This window comes from Ambystoma mexicanum, chromosome 6q (assembly GCF_040938575.1).
Source record: "Ambystoma mexicanum isolate Mex_15411 chromosome 6q, UKY_AmexF1_1, whole genome shotgun sequence".
NCBI lineage: Eukaryota > Metazoa > Chordata > Amphibia > Caudata > Ambystomatidae > Ambystoma > Ambystoma mexicanum.
In genome coordinates this window covers 1,565,556,085-1,565,571,690 of record NC_090937.1, presented here as the reverse complement: position 1 = coordinate 1,565,571,690, position 15,606 = coordinate 1,565,556,085, and the positions used below count along the sequence as shown (strand labels likewise).

Genomic DNA, 15,606 nt, shown 5'->3' with positions numbered 1-15,606 from the left:
CTTAAACTACGGTCACTCAACTGGGCCTCAGGATCCTCTGGGAACTCATGCCCCCATCACTCCTAAAAGAAACCTTGACAGTCACCTGTACCAGCTAACTAGCAAGATCCATTTTCAACTCACTCGCTACTGGTAGTTTCCCAACAAATTTAAGGCCTCATATCAAGCATCTGCTAAAAAAAGACCTCCCTCGACCCTCTTGTCCCAACCAACTACAGACCCACCTCAAACAACCCCTTTATAGCCAAATTAGCTGATCGACAAACAGACTCACAACTATGTCTCAACTCAGAATCAAACAATATCCTCTACACCACCCAATCTGCCCAGTGTTCCACCTGGGACGATCTAAAAAAAGACACACAGAAGGCTGCACCACTCTAATCCTACTCAACCCATCAGCAGCATTCGAAAACATCCACCACTCCACCCTCACCAATATACTACACACCCTGGGGACCAGGGATACTGCTCTGAATTGGATATCCTCTTTCCTCTCCAACAGATCACAAATAGCACAAATGCCTGCGTTCTTCTCGCTTCCTGTCCAAGCACCAACGGCACACCGCAGGGCACCTCACTATCTCTGCTCATCTTTAACATCAGTTAAAGACAGACAACAGCCAAATCATCTTCAAAATCCCAAACAACCCCACGTCTGTCTCCCACCATCTTGCACCCTGTCTCTCAGAACACTGGATGACAGCCAACCACCCCCTAAACAACCCAGGCAAAACCCAAACCTTGCTTTGTGGGAAGACCGCCCTATTCACTCAACACACCCCCTGGCCACTCTGCATAACCCCTGCCACTTCCGCCCCCCTACCACCCTCCCAAGACTAAAAATATCAGATGCATTATGGACACTGAGAAACCAGAAGGTGTCTCACCCGCTAGTTCTTCAGGATCTCTCTCAGGTGGTCAGAGAACGACCATCGCACTTGGATCCAGACCATGGGTGTGGACCAGTGCGGTAGGATCATCTGGATGAGGGGTCTTCGGGAAGTGGGGGTGAGTCAGCAGATGGTGAGAGGCGGTATTCCCCCTTTTTTGTTGGATTTTCTGTAGTCCTAATTCCCCCTCCTTTTTACACACACTCGGCAGAGGAAGAGGGTGACAGAGTAACCAAACTAACTCTTCCACATCATACTAGACATATCCCGTTAATAGAGTCAGGCAAAGACAGGCACTTTACACTAAGTGTATTCACCGAAACCAGTTCTTTCTCCTTACACTAATAAAGGCAGCACCTAAAGACACTGAGCAAGGCAGAACCAAAGTACAAGCAGAAACTCTGGGGAAAGCACACATACCAGAGCAAAGCAACAAACCAAGGGACGAGAGTAGTGGGTCAAAAAGTCCAAGGGTTCCCTACGACAGGCCCGAAAAGACACGTGGAGAAGGCCAGATCCCACGAGTGAAGATTGCATTGTGTTTCAATTACGCCAGCGACCCTCCTGGGTGAAGGGCAGAAGTGTGTGGGTCAGGGGGCAAGCCTGTGGTACTAACCTTGACTCGTGAATTGGAAAGAACAAAAGAAAAAGAGGCGCACACCACCGGTGAGTCGTCATGCGACCTGAGAGACTGGTGTGCGTTAAAGCAGATGAAGTAGCAACATTATACCACAAGTGAAGGCTGCACGCGTGTCAATGAGATGTGAAGAAAGGCAGACTCAGCAATGAACTTTGATGGTAAAGGCAGCTCGGAGATCAGCAATACTAAGTAACAGAGTGCCCATTACAAAGTCTCAGTGAAAGGAACATTGTTTGAAGAAGTTCTGAAGCTAACAAACAGCAAAAGTGAATTAAGCAAGAGCAAGCGTGAACTTTGACTCAAAGTGGTCCTGCGGTGGTTTGTAAAGACCACGCACATTGGAAAGTCTTCGACACCAGAAAGTGGTCCAAGCCCGATTGAGGGAGGCCCATAGTACAATAAGCAAGACCCGCCCGGCAAGTTTGTGTTTAAGAGGTCTGACCCCGGCAGAGGGGGGGACCTTTGTGAACTTGGCAAAGGAATACAATTTTCAAAGTCAAGAAAGAGACTAATATGGAAGGCCAGACTGGCCTCAATCCACGGATTGGAACCGCGTAGAGTGTCAGAAACCGAGCTAGAGTGTCATCCTACCTCTAAGGACAGCCGTACTCCGAGCATTAACGCGAGGGGGAGAGCTGGTTAAACTACCTTTATTCTTTTGAACACCGATTTTTTTCTTTGCATATACCATTTTCCTACACATATTTGGTACACCATAAGGGCGAGCAATAGGTTGTTAGTGTGGACCAGACACTACTAGGACCGAGTTAATAATTATTTGAAGGTAGAGCTTGCTCCCATCCTTAGATACAGGGCTAGATAGTCGTTCCTCCAAATCTTTAACACAGACTTTATTCTATCAAATCACCTCCAGGGTGAAGTGCAATTACCTACACATCCTCCGCCTACTCTTTCCTTACCTGACCGTCCCACAAAGACACTGGGATCGTTGCCATCATCCTTTCACGTCTGGACTATGTCAACACCCTATATACCTAGGGACCCGTGCATCACAGCTAAGAAGACTGAGTACAAAACACTGTTGTGAGGCTCCTCCTAGCCCCAGGCCCCAGGGAACACCAACCTCTGTGTCCTTCACTGGCACCTGACTGGACGCTGATCCTTCTTCAAGGCAATGACCATCATCCATCATGCCCCCTTAAAACAGGGGAGGAAGGATAGCTCAGGGGCAACACATTTGTCTTGTAAGCAAGACAACACAGCGCAACACAGGTTTGACTCCCGATCCCGCGCCAAGAAACCACTAGCTGGTATTAAGCGTGTTATAAATGAACAATTAAAAAAAACAAAGTACCAGAATGCCTGCAGCAGAAACCCACACGCTAGAAGTCCATCAGAAACCTCAGATCGGACTCTGCAGTTCTAGTCATAGTCATAGTCATCGAAGAGACAAAAGCAACATGCATAGGGGGTTCCGCCTTGTCAGTTCAAGCACCCACCATCTCAAACTCCCTCCCATTAACCATCCACCACATGGAGGACCACCTTCCCTTCAGGAAGACACCCAAAACACTGCCTCTTCCCTTCGATAAACCTGCACATGTAGTCCGGATCTCACGCCAAACTCCTGCGCTACCTGCCGCCCACCCGCTCTCACAGGATTTCGGGCAGGCAAGGGGAGTCAGTTAGGGCTGCTGCTAGAAACATAGCTATTCTCTACCTACCTTCCATCTGGCTATAAATGCACACACACATTTTAGCAATTGATTACTTTCACAGGCTACGGTCTCCTAAAGTGTGTTTACCCTCATACCAATGGCAGCAGGCGCCCAAATGCCACCCAACATAACCTTGCTACCCCCCCACGCCATTTATGTGTGCACTCGTTTCCTGCTCTTCCTCTCCCCCTCTCTATTTAAATTGAACCTATGCCACCACATATCCCTGTTCTCGTCTCCCTCTACGACAATCGCACAGCACTAATCCCCTCATCCCAGCACTTCCTCCACTAATGCGGTTCTATAGCATGCTATACTATCCTTGTCCCAGGTTCATGTTTCTAGCTTCCCTGCACCATCTAGTCTTAAATCCACACCCTCTCACCCTTTGTTAATGACACTGATCCACTGGTCTAAACCAATGGTAAAGAGTGTAAGCAAAAATGTCATGTTTCCCCTTGAATTCTCATTAAAATAAAATAAATAAAAAATTCAACGACATTGTTCAATACAAATTCTAAAAAAGTATAGCATTGTATGATATGATTTGGCATTTATAACACGCCTATACACAAGTGTGTCAAGGCGCAACAAGGCAAGGGAGGTGAGGAGAAACAGAGGGAGGACAAAAAACGATCTTACTAGGCCTAGTGACTTTCAGATCGTTCAAGTGTAGGACACGGAACCAAGTAGTGGCTAGTGTGAGTATTCGAAGTGTAGAGAACAAGTGTCTAATAAGCACAGGAGAAGGGACTGAAGGGTTACAGATACAGACCACAAGTGCAGGGGGTGCCGAGAGGCAGTGCAGGTTTGCAGCTGGACAGGCAGGGGGCCAGGTCGTGTATCAGACAGGAGATGAGCAGGGGAGAGGAAGAGAGAAGGCAGAAGCAAAGAGGAAGGTCTTGCTTGAGGTGCTTCCAGAACCAGAGAGGGATCTGCTCACGTTTCAGAGAGGTAGGGAGACTGTCCCAGAGGAAGGCACCAGCCAAAGATAGACATCTGCCCCCAATTCGTTGCTTGCAGAAGAGACTGATCGTCAAGGTATTGGAGGAGCGAAGAGCTCGAGGGGGAAGATATTTTGGTAGAGAGAGTTGGAGGCATCAGAGTCCTAGGCCCCAGAAAGCATTGTGGACGATTCAAAGGGTCTTGAACTTGATCCTTGCTGCCACTGGAAGCCAGTGAAGATATTTCAGTGCTGAGAGATACGATCCCTGGGCTCGAAGCCAAGGCCAAGTCTTGCAGTCCTGGACAGGATGAGTTGCAGAGGACAGAGAGTAGAGGCAGGTAGATTTAAAAAGAGGCTGTTGCAGTAGTCCAGTCTAGTGAGAACTAGAGCTCTGGAGACAGCGAGTTCTGGGGGAAAGTGAAGGGAAGAATGCCTCAGAGGAGGTGCAGCTGGTAGTTTGACTTCTTAGAGACGTCAGATGTGAGAGGCGAAGGAGAGTTTGTAGTCGAAGATGACCCGAAGGTTCTTAGCCTCAAAAGTAGGAGCAGGGAGAGGGCCCAGGGTGGGTGGCCAGAGAGAAAATGAAGGTGCTGGTGAGCCAATGAGGAGGAATGTACAAACATTGTAAAGCATGCCATACATTACTGATATTTGGGATTTACGTCCCAATGGGCTAAAGGTTAATTAAGAAAGGAAAACGTAGGCAACCACCATGTATTGTGTCGTGAGAACGGCTGTGGTAATATGGTGCAGGGTTGTCAATAATAGGCAGCATAAACAAGGCCTGGTTTTATAGGTGGAAGAGTGTACTAGTGTATTGAGAAGGAGAAAAAAGAGATACCAAGGCAGGATATAATTATAAAATAGGACGTTAGGGAAATTCAGCAGGAATGGAGGCGGAAATCACCAGCAAGGGGAGATAAGAAAAGGGGGCCTTCATTAGACTACCAGAGCAGTTCATGAGATGAATGGCCTCAGCATTTTGGTAGTTAGTGCCCGAGGAAGACTGAAGATCTAGGGTACATGGTTGGGGTTGTTAAAGTGGTCTCGAGATTATGAACAGGCAGTGTGGTGGTGCAAGAGCAATGAGATCGATCAGGGAAAGGTGGCTGGGCCCTTCGTCTTCTTCCCATGCAAGAGTGCTGGCTAGGGGAGGGAGTACAGTACCGAAAAAAAGCGATACCAAATCATAGCCATTTGGATTTGGTACAGTGATTATCATACTAAATGGGGCGGGCAGTCCAATGCAAATTTTAAAATGGGTGTGCTTTCTGGGTCACAAATGTCACTGGAGTGAACACACAGTATGTACGAAAGCCAACAGTAAACGAAATGGGTTGCTATTTTGGGGTATAAACTGTCCACTAAAAATGGTGAGTGTCAGATGCTTTTTGTCATAAGGATTCTGGAATGCCGGCTCGCGTTGCTAAACAGTCAGCATTGCAGGTGCTGTGAAACGGTTGGAAAGTGGCATTGTGGTCATGGGGTCTATCCAACTAATAAAGGACAACTTTCTGCACCCGCATCGTCGATTGAGTATCAGCAAGGGGCAGACCCTGCGCGATCCGCGTGTACAGGAATTCAACACACCGGCAAGTCGAGCGGGCACGGTCCGATCCTGGTGGATCCCTCAGTATTTGGAGGCGGTAGGGGCAGAGGGAGTGGGCAGGGTGGCCCACAGCCAGCGACCAGGCATGAGGGAGAAAGTTGGGCCACACCAAAGCAGCACGAATCATCGGAGCAGACAACCGACATGATAACACTAGAGGAACGGACCTAGCAACGCCAACGTTCCCGGCAGCCATCTTTGGTTACCAGGGAACATTCTGTTTGGATTTCAACGGCATCTGTATAAAGCACGGCAGTAGAAGTCAAAACAAGTTGTGTTGGAACCTGTGAACAGCAGTTTTTGTAATTTGTCATATCCACGGACAAGTGCAGGTATTGTTAGAAGAAAAGCATTTTCTTTTTAAACCCACAGCTGCAAAAGGTGGAGGGACCGTTTTGGAACTGGTTTTTAACCAGCTTTGGGAGTCTGCCATATTCAGTGAAAAGTGAAGGTACTGCTACAGGAGAAGCGTACATTTTCCATAACTGCACATGAAGAGGGCACCATACCCTGTGATGTTTTACGGAATCTGTGAGTGGCAAGTGAAGGCATTGTAACTATGGAACCATTCAAGACATTAGTGGGCAGGTGAGCTGCACCGACATACAGTGTACCTGGGGGCACGTTGCAGCTGCATAGCAACGGGAGAAGCCCCAAACGATCATGCAACACAGCAACGGCAGACCTCCTCCGGCATTTATGTCCCCAGGTGACTTCCAGTTTCATGGGTGGACACATTTAATGTATACATGATAGCATCTGGTGGAGTGAAGTACAGTGATGATGAAAAGGAGGCAGCATTATTGAATTGTCTTGGCACTGACAGACTCAGTCTTCAGGCATCTTACTGGTGAGGAGGTGTATGTTCCAGGCAGTGGAGAAGGGGAGAGAGTATTGAGCGCATATGAAACAGCCCTCAAGAAATTAGAACGGTGGTTTGGCAAGAGACCCAATGTGGTACTCGAGCGATACCATTTCTTCTCTAGGGCACAAGGAGTTGGGGAAGGCATTGATGCCCATGTTATGGCACTGAGGATCCTTATGGATATATGCAAATTTACTTGTGTGCAGGAGAAGTACATCAGGGACCAGATCATGATGAAAACAAGCATTTTCAAAGTCTGGAAAGGTTATGAATAGAGAAACCGACCTTTGGACAAAGTGATAAGAGATTGCAAGAGCCATAGATGAGTCACGTGCCAATGCTCAAGTTGTCACTGAGAAGACAGGCATGGCCAAAGGGAGTCAATTCAAGCGGTTTGGCACAATTCAAGAAGGGTAGCAGTGATAGGAAAGTCAAAAGTTTGAGGGGCAGTCCAACAGACCGAGTAGAGTGAACTATTGGGGTGAGGGAGGCATGTAAAAAATGTGGTTGGTCAAGTAGTGTCCTGCATGGGCAGTTGAGTGCAGGCGTTGTAAGACTAAAGGATTGTACACCAGGATTAGCAGAATTAACGCGGAGGTGGCCAATGTCCAAGGAAGACAATGTCAGCATGATTGAAGAGGACAGTGGTCAGGGAAGCGCTGGAATTCTGGACAGCGGTGTGTTGAGGGAAAGGGGTGATATTGCATGTCGGGGGCCCAAGAAATGTTAGCGGTGAATGGTGTGCGTGTGGAAATGTTGGTGACTCAGGTTCTCCTTATACCATGATCTCCCCAGAAGGGGAGAGAGAACTTTGGGAAGGAGGTATCTACCCTCGAACCTCCAAAAATTAATCTTAGTACGTATGGTCAAGTACCCAAAAAAGTATTGGGTACAAATTGAATTCAAGGGACGCAGCACAGAAAGGTCCAAGAGTTTTGGAGTGGGATGAGATAGAGGCCCTTGACATAGAAATACGTCCTGGAAAGTGTGCCTGTGCTTAGCATGGAGGTAGTGTCGGGTAACGTCATGTCAGCACAATATTTGTACAAGTTTCCTTCAGTGTTCATGAAACGAAAAGGTAGGTTACGTGGATTTTCACACAAAATATTTTTAAAAAGGGGGCGGTGTCAAAAGGTACACGTGTCCCCATTTTGTCCAGGAAAGGATGGAAGTTGGAAAACTTGGCAGGGATCATAGAGGAGATTGAGAAAGGTTATCACCTGTGGTGTTGGCCCTGTAACAGGACAATGTATTAAGGATGTGTGTGGACCTTAATTCCAATATTTGGGTGGATCGTCATCCCTCCCCAACATCAATGATTTGCTGTGGACAATGGGACATGCAGAGTGGTTTTCCACTTTTGATCTGACATCAGCCTTTCATCAGATTCATCTGCATGAGGAATCACAGCCGTTGATTTCATGTGTGACACCTTTTGGGGCTAACAGGTTTTGTCGTATGCAATTTTGTTTGGCGTCTTGCTTCTGCAGTGTTTCAGCATTTGATGCATGGATTATTTGGAAACGTGCCGGGTGTGAGATACAAGATGACATTTTAGTGTGGGGTAAGAACAAAAAGGGAACATGACGAGAGGGTGCATTGGGTCATGCAAATTCCGCAGCAGAGTGGCTTGACAGTGAAGTTATCGAAGTGTAAGGTGGAGGTGCACAGTGACATATTTGAGGCACACTTGATGCCAGTGGCATAAAGCCCAGGGAAAGGTTTGTTGGAGTTATGAGGGACTCACGTTGTTTTTGGGTATGATGGAGTATTACATCAAGTTTATAACTTTGTATGCAGAGAAGACTGAGCACGCGTGCTTTGTTGAAGAACGCCAAGTTTCACTGGTCTCATGTCAGGCTGAATTTGTTCAATTGAAAAAGGATGAAGATAGGGCGCCATCTTTGAAGTTGTTTGAGCCACAGATCAAGACGGTGCTCACTGTGGATGCCAGTGATGTCAACTTAGGGGCAGTTTTGGAGCATTGGCAGGATGGTGTGTGCAAGCAGATCTGCGTCCAGGGCGCTTAGGGATGGTGAGAAACGGTATGCAGTCATTGAGAGGCAGGCGTTTGCTGCTTCTTGGGCCTCAAAGCATTTTAGGGGTATTCCATATGTCATCAGTACGAACCACAAACCACGTGCATTTGTACTCGCCACCAAGGGTGTGGGGACGGCGTCCCCTAGGATTGCGAGGTGGATGGTGGATCTGCAAGACTTTAATTTCAGGGTGGAGCACTTAACAGTTAAAAATCAATGTGGTAGCAGATTGTTTATTTCGTTTGCCGGTGGAGGCACCGAAAGTGCAGGGGGAGTGATGCAAGCGCCCAGATGGCATGTGTGCTTCTGGCTGTGGATAAAGTTTAGTGGGAGGAAGAATCGGCCAAAGATGCAGAGTTAGCATGGATCAGAGACGGTGGGCATGATGGCTGGGAAGCAGTCATGGGGTGGGGGAGGGGGGGTACATGCAGGCTTTGAGCTAATTGGCGGAGAGACCATGGGGTGTCAGGAGTGGAAAGAGGTTGGTGCCTCCTGTTAGTACAGCGGTATTCAAACTGTGGGTCGCGACCCCCTAGGGGTCCGCGGGTGCATCCCTGGGGGGCCCTGAGAGCTCAGCATGAACTATTTATAAAAAAAAAGAAAAAAGTTTTTTTTTTTAGATTCGAAGAAACGGGCAGGGGTGGCTCACATGGTCGGGCTGAAGCATGAAACTGTCTCAGGCAACAATGAAAAAAGTGGCCCACAGTTGTAAATGGATATTCATTCCTTCAGTCACAGACCGGGCCTCATTACAACTATGGCGGTATGGTAACAACGGTGCCGGTAAGCTACTGGCACCGTTGCTACCGTACCGCCATAGTAAGAGTTGTGCTTGCGGGTGCCTGACAGCCCACCAGGTCTGACCTGGCAGGCCGTGCGGCACCCGCGAGCACAGTTCGTCAGATGCACCGGCACCGTTATTAACGGTGCCGGTGCATCCGAGCTCCCCATTCCCATTGAGCCCTATGGGGCTCAATGGGAATGGGGATCTACCGGTACCGGCACCCGCGAAAGGGCAATTATCATGTCCGCCTAACTCAGCATGACCTGGTAATTGCCCATTCGCGGGTGCCAGACCCAGATGCAACTCCAGCTGCAGTCGTGCCGGTTTTACCGTCACAGCTACCGCCAGAGTTATAATGAAGCCCACTGCTTCAATAGTACCCAAGAGGGTGCTTTGTGTTAAAATGTAAGTAAACTGTGATATATTCAGCAACAATGGTCAACATTACTAACTGCATAGTTAAGTAACTCATCAAAATGGTCCACATTGGCCAAAATGGTGGCCCATTTTGACTGGCCCACACTAGCATTTTACATTTTTGGTACAGGCATTGCCCCATAGGCCAGTTGGAGCCTGCCGGCTCATCCATAATGGCGAGGTGGCGCCCACCCAGTGGCCCCTCACCCATTATGGAGGAGCTAAGGAGCCAGCCCAGTGAAACAGTGAGCACTCCCTCAGCTGCTTTATCCAGCTAATGGAGTGCTCCTGGGCTGGCTGAACTGTCAAAGGGAAACACTGTTTCCCTTTGACAGTTCAGTTTAGTTCCCCACCCACACATGCTCACTGAGCCATGCAAGTGCTGGGGCGTTTTGCTTCGCCAGCATTGCATAGCTCATTGGAAATGCTAGCTGGGGCACTGCATGTCTGTATGTCCGAGGGGGAGCTCCTGCGCCTCCTCGCACATACGGACAGAGCAGCTGGAGCAGGCCGTTTCAGCACCCACACGCGAGCCAATGCAGAAGGTGTGTTTATGTTAATTGTTTTTATTTAAACATGTGTATGGATGCGTGTATGCTTATGTTATGAGTGAGTGTATGGTGATGGATGCTCATGTGAATGATAAGAGTGATTGCTGTATGAATGTGCAGCGCCTTGCATACACACATAATCATGTTGATTGTGTTAGGACCAGTGGGGCCCAGGAGACAGGGATGGTATCTTTTTACTGGACATCTATCATTCAAAACCCTCTGCATTGTCCACAAGGCTTTCTGGGGCCTGGGTCCAAAATACCTTCAGCTATTCCTCCGCAAATACCTCCCCTCTTGAGCTCTTCACTCCTCTACCTCCAACTCCCTCAGGGTCAGTTGTTAATCAAAGAAACAAGCTGTGGGTAGATCTCTGTCTTCGGCTGGGGCCTCCCTCTGGAACAGCGCCCTGACACTCTAAAACTTGAGGAGAACCATCTTTCTTCCTGCACTTATCAGACCTACCCTGTCTGCTGCCTTAAACGTAGCACTTGCAAATTGCTGGCTGCACTACCACTGTTTGTTGCCTTTATTATTCATTTATTGTTATTTATCTGTTTCTCCTCTGCTTCGCACTTTCCACTTCTCCCCCCTTCCATGCACTTTTCCCCTCCCCCTCACACTTGCGTGTTCTCAATGTCACTGGGCCTAGTAAGATCGCTGATTTATTCTCCTCTGTTCCCCTCCCTTGCCTTGTCGCGCTCTGAAACACTTGTGTAGGAGTGCGATAGAAATAAAATATCCATACAAATAGCAATGCCTGCCCCCTGGACTCCCAGCACCAATTGCAAACTGTTTGGCTATTTACCCATTTTTTGTTAAAAGTATGCTCTACAATGCAACATTTTAACCTATTATTTTAAAAAAAGTCACTGGGGGAAACCCCCCCCGAACTCCCCCTTATTGGTTCGAGCTCCCTCACTATTCTTGGTCGCTATTGCATTTTTGGCGGAAATAGTTATGCCCCTCCACTTAAAAAAGAATCACCAGCCGCCACTGGCCCTCAGACTGTGTTTTGGAACAGGATGGGGAACCCAGGGACTATGGTGGGAGCACAATGGGTGGGAACCATGGGATAGTGGTGGGAGCAGAGTGGGGAGAGCCCGGGTGAGTGATGGGGTGGGGAGAGACCAGCGACTGGGTAGGAGTGGGATGAGGAAGCACAGCGACTGTGATGGGAGCAGGTGACGGCGCGCAATATATACTGTCCATTTGGCATTTCTGGGGGGTCCTGACCTGCCCAAATCTTGCTCAGGGGGGCCCCGGCCAAAAAAGTTTGAAGACCACTGTGTTAGTATAAGAGGAAGGCTCGCCGAGTTGGCGCATGAGGGACATTTAGGTAGGTCCCTGATCAAAAGGAGGTTGCGAGAGGATTTTTGGTAGCCGGCTATGGATGTAGAGGTGGTGAAGGAGTGTGTGGCATGTGCCATGAGTGATAAGAGCAGAGTGGTGCGTCTGCAACCTGTGTACCCGGTGGACATTCCCAATGAGGTGTGGTCCACGGTGGCGCTGGATATTATGTGCCTCATGGGGCAGAGGGTGGTTTTAAGTTAGTGGTGGTGCTTGTTAACTATACCTCGCGGTGGGTTGAGGCTGCTGCTTTTGAGACCGGATACGCGACATGGAAAGTGTACCCGCGAGGGTGGTCACAGACAACGTGGTGCAATTTGTGTCCCATCAAATGCAGGATTTCTTGAGGAACAATGCTATCAGGAACCATAGGACAGCCTTGTACAATCCTTGCACCAATGGATTGCTGGAAAGAAAAAAAAATGGTTTTGTGAAGGGGGCTATTCAGCTGGCCATCGCCAACGGTTTATGTTGGCAGGAAGTGGTTTCAAAAGCTATGACCGCGTATAGGCGGACACATTCGATGTTTACAGGCAAATTACAGTTTGAAAGAGGGATGGGAAGGCTGGGTCAAGGACGGCTGCCCATGCTGGGGGTGTGATCACGGAGGTGAACATGTCAGAGGTGATGCAAAGGGTGCGTGCACACCAGGATCGTTTGAGCACAGCAGAGCGGGAAGGTCGAGGTGGGCGATTGTGTGAAAAACCCTAGATTTGTCCCAAAGGGGGGGGGGGGGGGGTGCATTTATGTCCCCGTGTGTGGTGGCGAGGGTGGGGACAGGAGATGTGGTTCTAGACGATGGGACATGGTGGAGCAAGAGAAGGGTTGTGTTACGGGGGTACTACCACGGCATCATCGGTTCGGGTGTTTCTGATTTGGAATCTCAGTTAAGTGATTTCATTGTGGAACAGTATGTGGGTGTGTCCACAGGGGAGTTGGAAGTGGGATGCAACGATGTGCCTGCTGGTGACAGTCATGAGGATGGAGTGAGTGTGGCATCCGAGGAATGTGTTCTGCAGGCATGGGGTAGGGATGGGGGGCGTCCACCTGTCAGAAAGGATTATGTTCGGAAGGGTGGTAGCGAGTAGTACGCATGTGTGAGTTTATTGCCACAGCATGCGTGTGAGCTTTTCACTTACATTCTTCGTGTGCTTGCTCAGAGGTGCATCTTCCACCAGGAACTTTGTTTTAATCAGTTTAACATTTCCCAATTTCTTCCATTACCACAAATGTGGGTGTTCTCAGTTAGCAAGTGTACCTATTATTCTGTTTAAATTGTTAACCACTCTTTTTTTTGGTTAATTTGGTATGTGCTAAGGGAAACGTGTCTGGAATGCCAGCTCGCATGGCTACGCAGTAGGCATTCCAGGTGCTGTGAAACGGTTGGCAAGGGGGCTGAGTGGCATTGTGTCCACAGGGTCTGTCCAAACGAATAAAGGACTCACTTCTACACACGCCTCCACCATTGCTTCACTTTTCTCTAGGCTGGGTACCAAGTGCCACCTCCCACCCCCTTCCTATTTATTATATTTTTACTTTTCTTTTGCGGACAAAATCAGCAGGCATCAAAGCGCTGTTACATCCAGGTACTCTTATGGTAGGACAAGAAGGAAGGGGACATACACAGGTAGCATAAAGTCTGCGAGATTAGGTGAAAATACATGTTGAGTGGGGGACTCCTTGGGTGCGCTAACATTCCACCCCTAGATCTAAATTTCAGATTAGGAGTCCTATGGTATCACTTAAGGTGAACTACAGTAGTCCAAACGGCTGCGAGTAAAGTTACAAGCCATAGTAGGCCTATAGTATCTTTCTGGAAATCCATGAGGTTCACAAGTACTCGAAAACTCGACAAAGTGGCGTGTGTATGCTGTGTTTGGCGCCCAAGAGTTGCAACGTGAATTTGAATTCCTTTGTAGTAACTCATTTTCTTCCACCTATATCCAGAAATACACTATATTCCCAATTGGTCTTGTTCTTTCAGCCCTTTGAACAAATGAGTGGTAACAAACAACGCTGAATCCGAAATTTAGATCTAGTGCTGTGAGGTTACTGCGTACCCAAAGAATCACCCACTCATACATTTGTATGTCGAGGGCGGCTAAATCACGACTCAAGGACAGGCTACACAGTATGAATGAACCCCGCCGCAGGGTCGACTCTGATTTGTACCCTTCGAATCGGAAGATATTAGTCATGGGGTACTACAGAGAAATTCAAATTCACGTTGGCATTTCTTGGGCGCCAAACGCCGCACACACACACACGCCACTTCCTCGAGTTTTCGAGAACCTCATTGATTTAGTTGTTCTGGCTGTATGGCGGCGTGTAGTACGACACGAAGCGGAAAAGCAAAGCGACATATTCCAGACTAAATGTCAAAACAAGGTGGGCTGGGGAAAGCCCACCTCACATGAGTGCGTTGGGGCAATTTACGTTTAAGCGATGATCACAGCGGCGATGCGTAGACACATACAGCCTCTCCCACCTTGCATACTAGAAGCAATCAGGCCACTCACTCCACACCAGAAACGTGGAGAATGTGGCGGCCACACTTCGGGTTCAGACGCGCAGGCCCTTTCATCCGTCCCCACACACACCGTTTCAAGATGTAAAACTCTTCACTTTGTTCACATTGCACGCGGACGCATACATTTGGCGGACGCGTCGTATGGAGGGAGTCGGGGGACTTGCTCTTACCTACAATTTACTACCGCCCTCAAACCGGCGATCCAAGCAGCAAAGATGTAGAGAAGACAACGTTTTCTTTCGTCGTAACCGAGAACGCAAACGACGTCACTACGTACAGGATCGGGAACACAAAAAAGGTAGACACCAAAGAAGGGCGATGATAGTACTTCTTCCGGGTTGGCGGCCATTTTGCGCTCCATGCAGACTATAGCTGTTCTCATGATTACTTCCCGGTAATCCTTATTATTCCTAGGCATACTCTTCCTCGTCACAGAAGAAGAAGAAGGAACACATATTTATTTATTTTATACATTTGTACAGAAGAAGAAGAAGGAACACATATTTATTTATTTTATACATTTGTAGGAGCGCACAAAACCGATATGATATTGCATTTATAGCACGCCTTTACACAAGTGTTTCAAGGAGCAAGGAAGCAATAGAGGGGGAACAGAGGGAGTTAAAACAACGATCTTACTAGGCCTAGTGACATTGGGCCTCATTACGACCGTGGCGGTCCAGAAATAACGGTGGCGGTAAACCCGCCGCCACCGTTGTTTCCGGACCGCCTGATCCCGACCCCTGCAGGCGGGAGGTGATGTTCCCGCCAGGTCTGACCTGGCGGGTTTAACACCGCCCGCCTGCAGGCGGACGAGGAAACACCAGCAGCATTACAAGATGCTGCCGGTGTATCCATGATCCCGATTCCCATTGAGTCCCATAGGACTCAATGGGAATGGGGATTTACACCATTCCGCCTCCGTGATTCCCGGAAAACCAGGGTTGTGATGCCCCGGTAATTCCGGGAATCACGGAGGCGGAATGGTAATACGAGTCCGGCGTTAACCAGGCGGTTTTACCGCCTCGGTTAACGCCGGACTCGTAATGAGGCCCATTGAGATTGCTAAAGTGTAGAGAAGCGGGGACGGGAGTGTTATGTATCACCCCTCTAGCTGGGGGCATGCATAGCTCTCAACTCACACGCTTTTGGCGGGTGTCACCCGCCTTGTAAAGCACTGACTCACCCGCCAAGCCTCCAGCATGCCCATTCATTCCAATGGGCGTCTCACCCGCCAAAAACAAACTCGGGTGATTTCACCCGCCTTTGTGATAGAAATGGTTGAGAGCTATGGGGCATGTTA

The 15,606-nt window shown here is 48.6% G+C and overlaps 1 protein-coding gene across 7 annotated transcripts in view; it reads right to left on the bottom strand.

Annotated features, from left to right (window-relative positions):
- The window catches only part of LOC138516848 (zinc finger protein 638-like), a 1,099,812-nt gene extending 1,085,207 nt beyond the window's left edge, over positions 1 to 14,605 (bottom strand). For 6 of the 7 annotated variants that reach the window (XM_069632280.1, XM_069632282.1, XM_069632284.1 and 3 more), the window contains exon 1: positions 14,474 to 14,605. The gene's annotated coding sequence lies outside the window, so the exon portion shown is untranslated. The remainder of the gene's footprint in view (positions 1 to 14,473) is intronic. The other variant, XM_069632281.1, reaches the window with a different exon arrangement.
- Between the last annotated feature and the right edge of the window lie 1,001 nt (positions 14,606 to 15,606).